This window comes from Triticum aestivum, chromosome 4A (assembly GCF_018294505.1).
Source record: "Triticum aestivum cultivar Chinese Spring chromosome 4A, IWGSC CS RefSeq v2.1, whole genome shotgun sequence".
Lineage (NCBI taxonomy): Eukaryota > Viridiplantae > Streptophyta > Magnoliopsida > Poales > Poaceae > Triticum > Triticum aestivum.
The window spans coordinates 411,790,435-411,807,694 of record NC_057803.1 but is presented as its reverse complement, the minus strand read 5'-3'; positions in this window follow the sequence as shown (position 1 = coordinate 411,807,694).

Below are 17,260 nucleotides of genomic sequence, written 5' to 3'. Positions count from 1 at the left end.
TGCGGGGCCACCTCGGGGTAACTTGAGGGTTGGTTTTACTCGTAGCTTGACCTATCTGAGTGTGCCCTGAGAACGAGATATGTGCAGCTCCTATCGGGATTTGTCGGCACATTCGGGCGGCTTTGCTGGACTTGTTTTACCATTGTCGAGATGTCTTGTAACTGGGGATTCCAAGTCTGATCGGATTATCTTGGGAGAAGGAATATCCTTTGTTGACCATGAGAGCTTGTGATGGGCTAAGTTGGGACACCCCTACAGGGTTTTGAACTTTCGAGAGTCATGCCCGCGGTTATGGGTAGATGGGAATTTGTTAATGTTCTGTTGTAGAAAACCTAAAGCTTAACTTAATTAAAATGAATCAACAGAGTGTGTGGCCGTGATGGTCTCTTTTCCATGGAGTCCGGGAAGAGAACACGGTCTCGAGTTATGCTTGAACGTAGGTTGTTCTAGGATCACTTCTTGATCATAGTTGTTCGACCGTACCTTTGCCTTCTCTTCTCGCTCTCTTTTGCGTATGTTAGCCACCAAATATGCTAGCCGCTTGCTGCAGCTCCAACTCATACTTTTACCCTTCCTATAAGCTTAAATAGTCTTGATCGCGAGGGTGTGAGATTGCTGAGTCCCCGTGACTCACAGATTCCTTCCAAAACCAGATGCAGGAACCAATGATACCGCTCCAGGTGATTCGACTGAGCTCAAGTGGGAGTTCGATGAGGACTCAGGACGATACTACGTTTCTTTTCTAGACGATCAGTAGTGGTGCCCAGTTGGGGCGATCGGGGACTTTGTCGCTTTTGGGGTTTATCTTTATTTTGGTTCCGTAGTCGGACCTTGAGTGTAACTGGATGAATGTAATGATATTTATGCTGTTTGTGTGACGTGGCGAGTGTAAGCCAACTATGTACCTTTTCCCTTATTGTATTACATGGGTTGTTGTGAAGATTACCTCACATGTGACATTGCTTTCAATGCGATTATGCCTCTAAGTCGTGCTTCGACACGTGGGAGATATAGCCGCATCGAGGGTGTTACAAGTTGGTATCAAAGCCTTCCCCGACCTTAGGAGCCCCCTTTCTTGATCGAATCCCTGGCGTTGTTGAGTCTAGAAAAATGTTTTGAGTCATTTAGGATTATATATATCGGAGAGTAGGATTCTTTTTACTCCTTAGTCCCTTCGTCGCTCTGGTGAGGCATCCTGACGTAGAGTTTTGACTCTTCTCTTCTCAAATTTCACTAATTTTTTTTAGGATCACGCGGGTATCTTGGAATCGTTCTGATGGATTTCTGACGAGAACATTGTTCTTGGTGCCTCCTAACATTTAGGGGTTGTGGCAGTGTCCCGGGGAGTTGAGCTCCGAGGTGTTGTCGTCACAATTTTATCGTTGCAATTCTGGAATACCTGAGTTTCGCAGACATCGAAAATCTCTTCTATGCAGTTGTTGGTGAGATAACCTCGACGGCACCCAGTACTAGGGCAGGAGTTTGGGAGTATTGCCATAACTCATATAACGGATGCTTTTCGAAGGTTGAGGTAAATGATTTCCGAAGGTTTCTTGGTTATGTGTTGAAGGATGGATACATTTGAATGTAGGATTTGCTAGCTTTCGGTGAGATATTATGCTTCCCCTTTATCCCCAACACCTGATTGCATAACCGTAAAGGTTCGGGAGTTTCATAGATGGGAATTCGTGTAGCTCTAGTATTTCTTTCGCGGATATTTGGTTTGTGATTGGGTAATCCTTACCAAGTATTTATTCTTGTCCGTACCTTGTTGTTTTATTCTTCTACCTCTATCTAAGTGGCTTCTCAATTTATGGAAGTGAGATCATTTCTATTGGAATGCATTCGTTCATTTTGTTCGGATGTTAAGACTATATGTTGCAATTTTGATCCATTTGATTCAGCATGAATATTTGTCTGTCAAGATGCTAACGGATGTCACCCTCTCAAGGATGGCTCCTCCAACGCATACGACTCCGAATCCGGATCCGCCACCACCACCTCCACCTTCGGAGGCATGGCAGGCTGTGATGGCCGCTACCAATGCAAACACGCAGCTGATCATGCAACTCTTGCAAGAGCGCAACCAAGGCCATGGCTACAATCAGAATCAGTTTGCTACACTCAAACAGTTCCTCGCTAACCAACCAAAGACCTTCAGTAACTGTGTCGAGGCAACATACGCTGATGATTGGCTTGTGGATATCTGCAAGCATTTCGAGTGCAGCAACGTTAGGCCTGAGGACTTTGTCAAGTTTGCCTCGTTCCAACTCGAAGACCAAGCTGCATAATGGTTTCAGCAATACAAAGATTCCAGAGGAGGTCGTGTGATTACCTGGGATGAATTCCGTCAAGACTTCAAAGCTCATCACATTCCTCAGAGTGTTGTTGAGAGCAAGCGTGAGGAGTTCCGCAATCTGAAGCAAGGCAACTTGTCTGTTTACCAGTACAGCATCATGTTCCAGAAGCTCGCTCGTTTCGCTAAGCAAGACATCCCTGACGAGAAGAGCATGCTTTATCAGTTCAGAGGTGGCCTTAGAGAAGATCTCCAACTAGCTCTCGTGTTGTTTGAGCCGAAGAAGTACGATGAGTTTTACAACATGACACTGAAATAGGAGACTGCTCAGCTTAAGTGTGATGCTTCCAAGAAGCGAGTCAGAGATGCAACTCCTTCTTCCTCAACTCAAGTGGTAACTAAGCAGCAAAAGTATTGGTTGTCTCCTCCTCCTCCGTTCCGCCAGCCTTATCAGCAGAAGAGCAAAGGTGGCAATGGATCTTCCCACCCACCCAACCCAGGCTTTCAGAACAAGACTTCGTCTCAAGCTCCAAGATCAAGTGCTCCGTATCACCGTCCGCTCTCGGAGGTCACGTGCAACAAGTGTTAGCAGAAGGGTCACTATGCCAACAAATGCTTCAATCAGAGGCGTCTTCCTCCTCCTCCTCCTATGAGATCTGCCAGTACCGCAGTGGTCAAGCATAATCCCAAGCACGCCAGGGTCAACTTGTTGAACGCAGCTCAGGTAGAGGACTCGTCAGATGTGATCATGGGTAACCTTCCTGTTAATGATGTTTCTGCAAAAGTTCTTTTTGACACTGGTGCATCGCATTGTTTCATGTCAAAGCCATTTTTTTGCCAAGAATGACTTCGCTTCTTCTCATTTGGGAAAATCAATGGATATCGTTTCTCCGGCAAACGCTTGAGTGCCAGTTTGGTGGTTCCAGATGTTACTATCACATTAGGCGACTATAAGTTTCTTTCGTCTCCAATGGTCCATGGTAACTCGGATATCGATCTTATTCTCGGAATGGATTGGCTTTCTAAGCACAAGGCTCAGCTTGATTGTGCTGCCAGGCAGATTCAATTGACACATTCGTCTGAGGATGTAATCGTCCTTGCCGCTCGTGATGATACCATCCGACTATTTTCTCTCAATGAGAAGGGTGAGCTGGATGCCATCTCTTAGATTCCAGTCATTTGTGAATATCAAGACGTCTTTCCAAAAGAGCTTCCAGGAATGCCTCCGCACCGGCCAGTTGAATTCGTCATCGATCTTGAGCCTGGCACGGAACCTGTTTGCAAACGTCCTTCAGGAATGCTATGAGGTTGTTTTGCACATGGATAGCTTCATTTTCATGCCTACTCCATGCTAGATTTATTTCATGCCATGTTATGCTTGGTAGTGAGTTAATCAAGCTTGTTAACATGCCAACATGAATCTGTTTTGCCATGTCCTGAAATTTCACTAAGTCTGAATCTGTTAACGATTTTTGCTATGTTCACATGGTTGCCATTGTACTTTCTGGTCCCTTTTGGCTTATGGTCAGTAAGGTACTTTTGTTGTATGCTTTGAGTATCTTCATGCCATGCCTTGCTTTGCCATGATATGTTCCTGTATCATGTAGTTTTCGTGCTCTAAACATTGCTTCCTGATGTTAAATTCCTGACTTGATGTTATTTTCACCAAGTCTGTAACCTGATATCTTTTGCACTTTTGCCATGCTTGTTTGAGCTTGCTATTGACTGAATTAGCCATAGCTCAGTGTTCATCTTTTGTCAAGCATCTTGAGTGGATCCCTGCCATGTATTTTTTTGCTATGCTAGAGTGATGTAGCTTGTTGTTCTTGATGCATTTAGGTGGCCTCGTGCTGTTAATCGCAGATCAGTGCCATATTTGTTTTGCTCGCCATTTGCAAACTATGCAGCCGATTCCGGTGTTCTTCATATCAATTTCTACCGAAATCAACTCCTCTATCCAGTGGCACTCTTGGTTTTCCATGTTGAGGCCAGTTTCAATCATTCCTTTCCGAATCATGCATATGCATCGCATATCACATCCCGCATGTCATGCCATGTTTTGCATCATGTTGCTTGTGCATTGCACGTGGTTGATTGTGTCTCCCTTTGCTTGTGTTCTTGCTTTGGGTAGAGCCGGGAGACGAGTACGTGATTGAGGAGCCCGTTGAGTACGCTTACGAGGATCGAGCTAACTTCAACTCGGAGAACTTTGCAGGCAAGATGACCATACCCTCGAAATCACTTCTATCTTTGCTTGCTAGATGCTCGCTCTATTGCTATGCCAATGCTACGATACCTACCACTTGCTTATCATGCCTCCCATATTGCCATGTTAAACCTCTAACCCACCTTGTCCTAGCAAACCATTGTTTGGCTATGTTACCGCTCAGCTTAGCCCCTCTTATAGCGTTGCTAGTTGTAGGTGAAGATTGGAGTTTGTTCCTTGTTGGAACATGTTTATTGTTGGGATACCATTATTATATCTTGTCTACTTTAATGCACCTATATACTTGGTAAAGGGTGGAAGGGTCGGCATTATGCCTGGTGTTTTGTTCCACTCTTGCCACCCTAGTTTCCGTCATACCGGTGTTATGTTCCTTGATTTTGCGTTCCTTACATGGTTGGGTTATAATGGGAACCCATTGACATTGGTTTTACCATTTGCCACCTAGAATCTTTTTCCCTTGGGTTTCCGGAGCCCGAGGGTCATCTTTATTTAAACCCCCCCCCCCGGGCCAGTGCTCCTCTGAGTGTTGGTCCGAAATGGGCAGCTTGCGGGGCCACCTCGGGGTAACTCGAGGGTTGGTTTTACTCGTAGCTTAACCTATCTGAGTGTGCCCCGAGAACGAGATATGTGCAGCTCCTATCGGGATTTGTAGGCACATTCGGGCGGCTTTGCTGGACTTGTTTTACCATTGTCGAGATGTCTTGTAACTGGGATTCCGAGTCTGATCGGATTGTCTTGGGAGAAGGAATATCCTTCGTTGACCGTGAGAGCTTGTGATGGGGTAAGTTGGGACACCCCTACAGGGTTTTGAACTTTTGAAAGCCATGCCCGCGGTTATGGGCAGATGGGAATTTATTAATGTCCGGTTGTAGAAAACCTAAAGCTTAACTTAATTAAAATGAATCAACAGAGTGTGTGGCGATGATGGTCTCTTTTTGGCGGAGTCCACGAAGAGAACACGGTCTCGAGTTATGCTTGAACCTAGGTTGTTCTAGGATCACTTCTTGATCATAGTTGTTCGACTGTGCCTTTGCCTTCTCTTCTCGCTCTCATTTGCTTATGTTAGCCACCAATGTGCTAGCCGCTTGCTGCAGCTCCACCTCATACTTTTACCCTTCCTATAAGCTTAAATAGTCTTGATCCCGAGGGTGTGATATTGCTGAGTCCCCGTGACTCTCAGATTCCTTCCGAAACCAGATGCAAGAACCGATGATACCGCTCTAGGTGATTCGACTAAGCTCAAGTGGGAGTTCGATGTGGACTCAGGACGATACTACGTTTCTTTTCCAAACGATTAGTAGTGGTGCCCAGTTGGGGCGATCAGGCACTTTGTCGCATTTGGGATTTATCTTTATTTTGGTTCCGTAGTCGGACCTTGAGTGTAACTGGATGAATGTAATGATATTTATGCTATTTGTGTGACGTGGCGAGTGTAAGCCAACTATGTACCTTTTCCCTTATTGTATTACATGGGTTGTTGTGAAGATTACCTCACTTGCGACATTGCTTTCAATGCGGTTATGCCTCTAAGTCATGCTTCGACACGTGGGAGATATAAACGCATCGAGGGCGTTACAAACATGCACACGTCCTAGCGCTGTCCAGTGGCGGTAGTGCATGCACTTAGAAGGATTGGCCGAGGCCAGATACTTACTTCTATATCTCTTTTGTGCATGCAGGTGCCACAAACACATCTCAACCCGAGGAGGTAGAGAGCATGCACCGGTTGGGTTGAAGACGAGGTTGCCATGTACTTGGCAGGCACAAACGACGTTCCGACCATGGACGACGCGCCCACCACGCCGGCGCGCTCACTGGGAATCAAGCATGTTGCTTGTCTCTATCCGGTGATGGTTGTAACGAGGCAGAGCATGCATGCAGGAAAACTCAGATGGCGCGTGCAATAATGACCAACAACTTATCTCTACATATATCTATCCCTCTTTGTATTCACAGGTACACGCAGCCGAGTAGAAATCACGTGGTGAATCCAGGACGGAGTCATCCGGGCCGGAGGCGGCGGATGACGCACCATGTGGAGAGGAGCCCAGGATTCCGGAAGGAGTCCGGCGGCATCCTCGCACACACAGATGCATGCTAGAACAAGGAGGTCATCACCCACTTCTTCAACCTCGGTGACAAGGAGACAAGGAACTCACCGCAGCCACCGCCATCAAGCCGGTGCTGCAGAAGATGGCGTCGTGGAGCTTGAGGGACGCTGCTGGCCTCCACTTCGTCAAGATGGTGCCTTGGAGGATGGCGATACAGAGCTCTCCTGAATGACGCTCGATTGTCTTCTTCATCAAGCCGACACCATAGAGGACGAAGGCGTGGAGCTCATGAAGATGCTGATACGTCTCCAACGTATCTACAATTTATGAAGTATTCATGCCATCTTTACAACAAGTTTATATGGTTTTGGTATGATTTGTATGGAACAATCCCAGACTGACGTTGTTTTCAGCAGAACTATCGTGGTGTTATTTTTTGTGCGGAAATGAAAGTTCTCCAAATGAGCTGAAACTTTTTGACGGTTTTTTTGGAACAAAAGAGACCCTCGAAGATTCGTGGAAGGACCAGAAGGTGAGGGAGTAGGGAACAAGACACGGGGGCGCACCTGGGCCCTTGTCCGTGCCCCAGTGGGTTGTGCTCACCTCGAGGCCCATCTTAGAGTGAAACCAAAGCCAAAAATTCCTATAAATAGAGAAACCATCAGGGGCAATCCTAGATCAGAAGTTCTGCCGCCGCAAGCCTTTGTAGCCATCAAAAAACAATCTAGACCCCGTTCCGCCACTCCGCCGGAGGGGGAAATCATCACCAGTGGCCATTTTCATCATCCCGACGGCCACCATGATGAGGAGGGAGTAGTCCACCCTTGGGGATGAGAGTTTGGACCAGTAGCTATGTGTTTAGTCTCTCTCTCTCTCTCTCTCTCTCTCTCTCTCCTGTTCTTGAGATGTCACAATCTTGATGTATCGCGGGCTTTGTTAATATAGTCGGATCGTATGGTGTTTTCCCATCTCGATCTTGTTGTGAATTGAGTTTTCCCTTTGATATCTCGTTTTATCGAATTGAATAATTTATGGATTTGAGAGCACTTGATGTATGTCTTGCATATGAATACGCATGGTGACAATGGGGTCCCGTAAGATTTGATGTGCAAATTTGTTATAATGATTGCATGCCTCCTATTTATGATGATTATAATGATGAAAGTGGATTTGGAGAGGTCATGACTTTATTTAGTGATGAATCCACCATTTTGGATGATTCTTCAATTGACTATGATAAAAAAAGTTGCTATTATGATGATTATGGTGATGACATGTATGCTATAAAGAATAATGTAATCATGAAACTTATCATCATGATTTTAATTTTCAATCAGATGATAGTTATTTTGTTGAGTTTGCTCCCACTACTATTGATGAGAATAAATTTTCTTATGTGGAGAGTAACAAAATTTCTATGCTTATGTATCATCAAAAGAATGCTTTATGTGATGGTTAAATTGTTGAATTCATTCATGATGCCACTGAAAATTATTATTAGGGAGGAACATATGCTTGTAGGAATTGCAATAATATCAAGTTTCCTCTCTTTATGTTGAAAGTTTTGAAGTTGCACTTGTTTTGCATTCCTATGCTAGTTGATTCTTGTTCCCATGAATTATTTGCTCACAAAATCCGTATGCATAGGAAGTGGGTTAGGCTTAAATGTGCTAGTCATGTCTTCCATGATGGTCTTGTCATGTTTCAATTAAAGAAAAGCGCTTTTTGGGAGACAACCCAACACTTTTACCTACTGTTTTTGAATTTTCACATGATTAGGCCACCCTAGTAATAATGTTTAATTGCTTTCATTTCAATAAAGTGACAAGAAATACCTTTGGGATGGCTTACGGTGATAGTTGATTCGATCTTGCTGGAAAGCAGAAACTTCCGCACCCAGGAAAACAATTCTTGTTTTTAACAGAAGAGTGATAAGATGCTGATTATTTTGGCATAAGATTAATAGACAAATTGGCCAGGTTTTCCTAATTTTGCAGAATTTTTGGAGTAGCAGAAGTATGGTTGGAGTACAGATTACTACAGACTGTTCTGTTTTTGACAGATTCTGTTTTCAATGCATAGTTTGCTTGTTTTCTAGTTTCTATGGCTTATATTGCTCAATATAAATTACGTAAATGATATGATACAGTAGGCATTGTGTGGAAACAATTATGAATCTTGTTTTTGACAGTACCAAAGTGAATGATTTGTCTATATCATACAGTAGGCATTGTGTGATCTTGCTGTAAAAAACAGAAACTTTGCGCTCACGAGATTAGCTGCCATTTTTTATAGAAGAGTGCGAATGAGTTGATTATTTTTTCATAAGATTAATAGACAAATTACTCACGTGCACCAATTTATTTTAGAATTTTTGGAGTAGCATAAGTATGGTTGGTGTTCATATCATTACAGATTGTTCTCTTTCTGACAGATTCTGGTTTCATTGCATAGTTTGCTTGTTTTGCTAGTTTCTATGACTTGTATTGCTCAATATAAATTATGGAAATGATATGATACAGTAGGAATTTTTAGGAAACAATTATGAATCTTGTTTTTGACAGTACTGAAGTGAATAATTTGTCTTTATCATACTAACCTATCTCACAAAGTTCCGGCAAGTTTTGTGTGATTGAAGTTTTCATGTTTTGGGTGAGATATCGATATGAGGAGAATAAGGAGTTACAAGACCCTAAGCTTGGGGATTCCCAAGGAACCCTCAAGGTAATATTCAAGGAAGATCCAAGCAACTAAGCTTGGGGATGACCCGGAAGGCATCCCCTCTTTCGTCTTCAACATTATCGGTAACCTTACTTGGAGCTATATTCTTATCCGTCACATGATATGTGTTTTGATTGGAGCGTCATTTTATTTTGTTAGTATTTGCTTGATGTTATTTAGATTAATGTTTTGCATATTTTATTTCAATAAAAATGTCAAGTATAGCAATTTCCATGCTTATTTTGCAAGTCTACATATTGCTCTTTGAAAACAGAAAGGTTATCGCTGTTGCAGAAATTCCCTAGAAAAGTCAGGATGTGATAAAATGTTGAATTTTTTTGCACAATAAGCTCTGATAAATTTTCTAAAGTGTTTTAAATTTTCAGAATTTTTGGAGTTAAAGAAGTATTGATATTCATGCATTCTTTACAGACTGTATTGTTTTGATAGATTGCTGTTATATTTGCATTGTTTGCATATGTTTGCTTATTTAATGATTCTATTTCAGGATAGGACCATTAAATATGTAGAGGAATTTAGTATGAAATGTTGAATGTTAATTTTAGTGACTTTCTACAGTAGAGAATGATAAGGTTATGCGTTGATTTATACTAATTATCTCATGAGTTCTTGTTGAGTTTTGTGTGGATGAAGTTTTTGAGATTTAGGGAAACCGTGATATAAAAGGAATTAAGGAGATGCAAAAGATGAAGCTTGGGGATGCCCAAGGAATCCCAAGATAATATTTCCAAGAAGTCTCAAGCATCTAAGCTTGGGGATGCCCCGGTAGGCATCCCACCTTTCTTCTTCAACAATTATCAGTTAGTATCGGTTGAGCATAAGTTTTTGCTTCTTCACATGATGTGTGCTATTGTTGATACATCTCCAATGTGTCTATAATTTATGAAGTATTCATGCCATGTTTACAACAATTTTATATGGTTTTGGTATGATTTCCATGGAACTAACCCAGACTGACGCTATTTTCAGCAGAACTACCATGGTGTTGTTTTTTGTGCAGAAATGAAAGTTCTCCAAATGAGCGGAAACTTTTTGATGAGTTTTTTGGAACAAAAGAGACCACCGAAGCTTCATGGAAGGACCAGAAGGTGAAGGAGTATGGCACAAGATACCGGGGCGCCCTTGGGCCCTTGTCCGTGCCCCGGTGGGTTGTGCTCACCTCGAGGCCCATCTTAGCGTGAAACGAAAGCAAAAAATTCCTATAAATAGAGAAACCATCAAGGGTAACCCTAGATCAGAAGTTCCGCCGCCGCAAGCCTCTGTAGCCACAAAAAATCCATCTATACCCCGTTCCGGCACTCTGCCAGAGGGGGAAATCATCATTGGTGGCCATTTTCATCATCCCGGCGGCCACAATGATGAGGAGGGAGTAGTCCACCCTCAGGGCTGAGGGTTTGTACCAGTAGCTATATGTTTAATCTCTCTCTCTCTCTCTCGTGTTCTTGAGATGTCACGATCTTGATGTATCGCAGGATTTGTTAATGTAGTCAGATCATATGGTGTTTTCCCCTCTCTATCTTTTTGCGAATTCAGTTTTCCCTTTGAGATTTCGTTTTATTGGATTGAATACTTTTATGGATTTGAGAGCACTTGATATATGTCTTACATATGAATACTCATGGTGACAATGGGGTATTATATTGATTCACTTGAGATATGTTTAGGCACTCAACTCGCGGATTCCCGAGGTGACATTGGGGTAATCTATGCATAGGGGTTGATGCACGTTCTCATATTTTGTTTCTCCAGTAGAAATGATGGGGAACTCTTAGAGGTTCCTTGTGATGGATTGAGTATTATGAATCTGAATTTTCTTGGGTGTTATTTTAGTACGAACTCTTGATAGATCGATTAGAAAGAATAACTTGGTGTTATTTTAGTACGAACTCTTGATAGATCGATCGGAAAGAATAACTTGGTGTTATTTTAGAACAAACTCTTGGATAGATCGATCGGAAAGAATAGCTACGAACAATTTCTTCTTATGTTCTCCGCTAGATAAGAACTTTGGAGTGATTCTTAATCGCACTTTGAGGGATCGTTATATGATCCAATTATATTAGCATTTTTGAGAGATTGCACTAGCGAAAGTATGGACCCTAGGCCTCATTTTCAAGCATTGCAATACCGTTTGTGCTCACTTTTGTTACTTGCTACCTTGCTGTTTTTTATTGTTCCGATCAAAAAAATCAATACTACTATCATTACTACACTTTTATTACCATCTCTTCGCCGAACTAGTGCACCTATACGAATTACCATTGTATTTGGTGTGTTGGGGACACAAGAGACTTTTTATTATTTGGTTGTGGGGTTGTTTGAGAGAGACCACCTTCATCCTACACCTCCCACGGATTAATAAACCTTAGGTCATCCACTTGAGGGAAAATTTCTACTGTCCTACAAAAACTCTGCGCTTGAAGGCCCAACATGTGTCTACAAGAATAAAGTTGCATAGTAGACATCAGATGCCACCACCGTGCCATGGAGGATGGAGGCGCGGAGCTCGCCAAGATGACGCCCATCATCAACATCATCAAGCTGGTGCATCATAGGACAGAGGCATGGAGCTAGCGGGACAATACCACAAGGTCTAGCTGGTCAAGCTGGAGCCCACAACTCAAAGCCCATGAAGATGACACATGCTCCCGGTGCTACCCGCAACAAGGAGCCCGCAATATGAAGAAGATGGCTCTATGAGATGACGCGTCTTCACCGACCCTTACCACGATACTGCGATGTGTTTACTTTGTCTTGGCAGACCATGGAATACGGGGTCCAGCCGAGACGAGGTGCACTCTTCATGGCGTACATGTATCGATGTACAGGCAGCGTGCTACTTGTCTTAGCAGACCACTGAATACGGCATCTAGCTGAGATGAAGCATCAATCACGCCCCTCCATGATGCCATCTTTCTTTGGCACTGCAACGTTTTTCCCTTGTCTTGGTGGACCACCGAATATGGCGTCTAGCCGAGACGAGGTGCACCCTTTGTTGCATAGAGGTCTCATCGTCGTACGGGCAGCGTGATCCTTGTCTTAGCATATCACCGAATACGGCGTCTAGCTTAGACGAGGAATCAACCGTGCGTCTCCATGATGTCACCTTTCTTCGGTCCCGCGGTGTGATCCTTGTTTTGGCAGACCACCGAATACGGCGTCTAGCCAAGACGAGGCATACACCACGCCCCTACAAGATGTTACCTTTCATGGCCTCGTGAGGCGGAGTTTTTGTCTTCGCAGAAAGCCATAACCCCGACGTCTAGTCGAGACAAGACACCAACCACACTGGCCATGCCGATGCAAGTATGCGTTGGTTTTACACTGACGCTGGTCTCCACAAAAGAATACTCATGTGAGGCAATCCCTTGCATACACCAACAAAGCCGCTATATCATCAAGAAGTCTGAGCCAAGAAGGATCCATGCTACTCCAACACCTACTACATCAATGCTGTCAAGACCGACGAGGCGCGATGGCAAGGGCGGACGTGGCCCGCATCTACACACACCATCATCATCATGCATGGAGAATGCAAAGTGAAGACGATGAAGACTACCACATGGCTTAATCAGAGGTATCTCGCGGAGCAACCCGTGGGAGTAATTAACTGAGAGCCTTCCGAGGCCCCGGGAACCAGGAGATCGCACATCACTGTAGTTAGGCTGGCCGCGCTAGTAGGCCACGGAGCGCATTAATTTTATGGGATCTTGTAATTTTGTTTATCTGATGAGATTAATGAAATACTTGTTTCCCGTACCCCTTTTCTCTGTGTACTACGGTACACTGGCACGCCCGCATTTTCTTTTCCCCGGCACATGAGAGAAATCAAACTCCCCCTCTCCTGTCTCACGGAGCGGATATAGATATTTCTGGTGTCAAACACCATGAGCATCGATAGGTCATCATGGTGATGCATCATCCATTTGGCATCAAGTTTGGGTGAGGCACCAATGAAGTTCGACAAATCCTCACTATGGTCTGTTTATTCTCGGTAATCAAGCTCAAGGAAGGAAGAACCACCTGGCAGAGGACAGTGAGGCAGAACAACAATGGCCATCCAATTTTATGCAGTTCCATTAAAATTGAGGAACACATGCCCGGGTATGGAGATACGCACTGTTGTTTGCGAAAATATAAAAAGGATATAGTGTGGTTACTTTGTTTTGGCAGTGGTATAAGATTAACAGTGACATCTCAATTGTCAATAAGAATTAATGAAAAGTACACCAAAAAATAGAAGCATCGTGGTTATCTTGATTGGAACTAAACTAGGATACTGGAGAAAAAAGCAGGACAAGCATTTATCGTCGCCTCTGGATTGACATCAGCAATACTTAAAAGGGATGTCACTTTAACATGGGCATTGCTTCATTTAACCAGTGATAGTATTAGATTAGCAGCAGCACTAGGAGCATATGGACAATGACCGCACAACCACCATTTACTTTTTGTCGAAAAAACATATATACCTCCACCGAGGCATAAACCAGGACAACTTTTCGAGTGGCCTTTACTCTATAATAGTAAAAAATAGGTGATGTTGTACCAGCCGCCAAACCCTAGCTACTCTACATGGGGAGCTAGGGAGTAGTGGCATAGAAGAAAACCCGCATGCAGTGACCTGTGGAGCTGGACCAATACAATGAAGCATGAAATCCAAAAGAAGTTATACCTCAGGTGGGCGAGATGTCGCTTAGGTGGGCAGGAGGGATCTTCCCACACGACGACAACGAACAAGGGCATGGAGGACCTTTGTCCATGTTTTCTTTTTCTCTCCATATCAACCATTTTATATTGCGTACGTGTCATTGAAGAGTGAAATGATGGTTGATTCATCTGACTAACTTATTGTGTTATTTGACTGCTCCTGAGTTGTCCCTACACGTACCCCCCCTACATGTATGACCATTCCTGAGTCGACTTGTACTAATCACTATTTTCTTGCTTGACACATAGACATGGTGCACATGCTTGAATTTTGTTACTACACGTTATTACGTAGTACTACTAGTACCTACTCCCTCCTTCCGGTTCAGTACTAGTACTCCCTCCATCCTGGCTTATTGATCCCCTTTGCACTCAATTCATGGGCTCATTTCCTCAAGAAATTGTCTTTACCAACATATTAGTATCGGGAATGCATGCGTGAACAACGAATGATTAAACCTTGCATGCAACGTTTTGGCAATGCATTGACTTATGAACATGTGAATGAGAGGGACTACAACTCGTGCATGCATGCAATAGTCACACGTATAGATGGATGCAAAAATGAGCATGACGCCCTAATGCATGCATGTCCGAGCACATGACGGAACACACATGGTCAAGCTCAAGTGGCTCAACTTACACGTGCATGCACACACATACTTAGCCAAGGTGGGCTAGTGACCATATAAACACCGGGAAATGTATATATTGACAGCAATGAGCGTATTATGAAGTCCACTGACTGTATTTTACAAATATATAGTGACAGACAGTGTATTTATCTCGTTTCAAATTAAGTCATATTAACCAAAAATGAGGCCATGTGGACTAGCATTACTTTCTTGTGTCCCGTCAACTTGCTGAACGAGGAGAAGCTTGCAAGACGGGAGAAGCTTGCGCATGGTGGATCGTAGGACAAGGAGAAACTTTTGACTAATGCAAGCTCTCCGCCGCTCAGGCGGTGGACGTGCAACAATTAATTCGGTGTCAGATTGCCAGAAGCATACACTATACAAGTACCATTAGAGCATGGTTAATAATATAGCCAATTGTTTGCTTTAACATGTTGCCATGTCATTTACAACCAATGTAATAGCTAACACATATAATAGTTGGCTATAAGAAAGTACTACTTTGTCAACATATGGTCCACCTTTCACTCTCACAAAGCTTCTTGGAGCGCGTGCTATAGCCGGCTATAAGTCTACAACCCGCTTCCCTTCTCTCTCTTCCAACTAGGCAATAATACAATACCTAAGTCCTTACAGCCTGCTTACATCACCTTATTATACTTGCTCTTATTGTTCGACTTCCAGAGGAGGCGAACAGGCAAGCACAAAGTTTACTACTCCGAGTACTAGTATTACGTAGTACTACTAGTACTACTATACAGGTATGTCCTACTAGGAACCACATGGTGGAGCGTCTGCACTCCTATTTTATTTTAATCCGTGATAAAGCAATCTTCAACACATTTGGTTCTCTTCGAGGGTTCTCGCATGTGATAATGGAAGCTGATTGCGTGGAACACTCGCCACAATTCTCGCTTAATTCTGGCTCCTATCCTGTTAGAAATAGGAGCGCTCGGTAATATTTTCTGTTTTTTGTTATTCGGCATGTAAACAAGTCAGCAAACCTTGCGTCGCATCTTTGTGCGAACCGTGCTTGCTGCACTTTGAATGTGACCGAGAGCTGGCTTGATGAAACACCTCCCTTCCTTCTTCTTTTTTTGCGAGGTACCTCACTTCCTAGTGACCAGTCTCTTGGCTGATCGTCCTAAGAATTCTTATATATGAATAAAGGTCTCTCATTTACCCGCAAAAAAGATTAAGCCATATTAGCCGGAAAGGAGGGAGTATGGACTAGCACTACTTTTTGGTGTGTCCCGTCGACTCACAGAACGAGGAGAAGCTTGGAGGACAAGGTGAAGCTCTCTTACGCCCTCTCCGTCTACCTCAAACCTAGTGGCTCGCAGGACGAAGAGAAGCTTTTGACTAATGCAACCTACCCTCACCCAGGCGATGGACATGCGGCAGTCCATTCGGTGTCATATTGCTAGAGGCATACACTATTGTACCATCATTCTACGACTTCTTGAAGAGGCGAAGAGCCAAGCGCAAGGTTAAGTAGTACGAGTAGTACTACTAGTATACAGGTACTAGGAACCGCATGGTGGAGCATCTATACTCTTATTTTATTTTAATCTCTGATAAAGTACACATTTATTTGGGAGAAGTGCGAAACATCAACCAATAGTACTATTAAAAACATCGAACATGTAATGATGATATCGATCAACCATGCTCGAATATATCTTGGCCTTCGTGCGAGCCCGTCTACGTGTGCTCGCTCCTCGTCTCTCTCAAGGAACGGTGGGTTGGCCATTTTGACTTTAATTGAGATCGGTTTCCTCACACTCTGGTCCCACATGTCAGCGATATGCCAAGAGGAAGTGTGTTGAACAAGTGGCCATACGAGTACTTGGTTTTGCACCTTCATACTACTCCCTCTGTCACAATTTACAGGGCATGCTTCATTCTCATGCATTTTTCTCCATGCATTTCTGTTGGGGAACGCAGTAATTTCAAAAAAATTCAAATGCATACACAAGATCCATCTAGGTGATGCATAGCAACGAGAGGGGAAGAGTGTTTTCCACGTACCCTTGTAGACCATAAGCGGAAGCGTTATGATAACGCGGTTGATGTAGTCGTACGTCTTCATGATCCGACCGATCCTAGCACCGAAGGTACGGCACCTCCGTGATCTGCACACGTTCAGCTCGGTGACGTCCCACGAACTCTAGATCCAGCTGAGGTCGAGGGAGAGTTTCGTTAGCACGATGGCGTGATGATGGTGATGATGAAGTTACAGATGCAGGGCTTCGCCTAAGCACTACAACAATATGATCGAGGTGGAATTCTGCGGAGGGGGGCACCGCACACGGCTAAACAATCAACTTGTGTGTCTATGGGGTGCCTCCCTCCCCCGTATATAAAGGAGGGGAGGAGGAGGCCGTCCGACCCTAGATGGCGTGCCATGGGGGAGGACTCCTCCTCCTAGTAGGAGTAGGATTCCTCCTTTCCTAGTCCTACTAGGAGGGGGGAAGGAAGGAGAGGGGGAGGAAGAGGGAAAGAGGGGCCACGCCCCTCCCCTAGTCCAATTCGGACTCCCTTGGGGGGGCGCCACCTCCTGGCTGTTGCCCTCTCTCTCCCCTCAAGCCCACTAAGG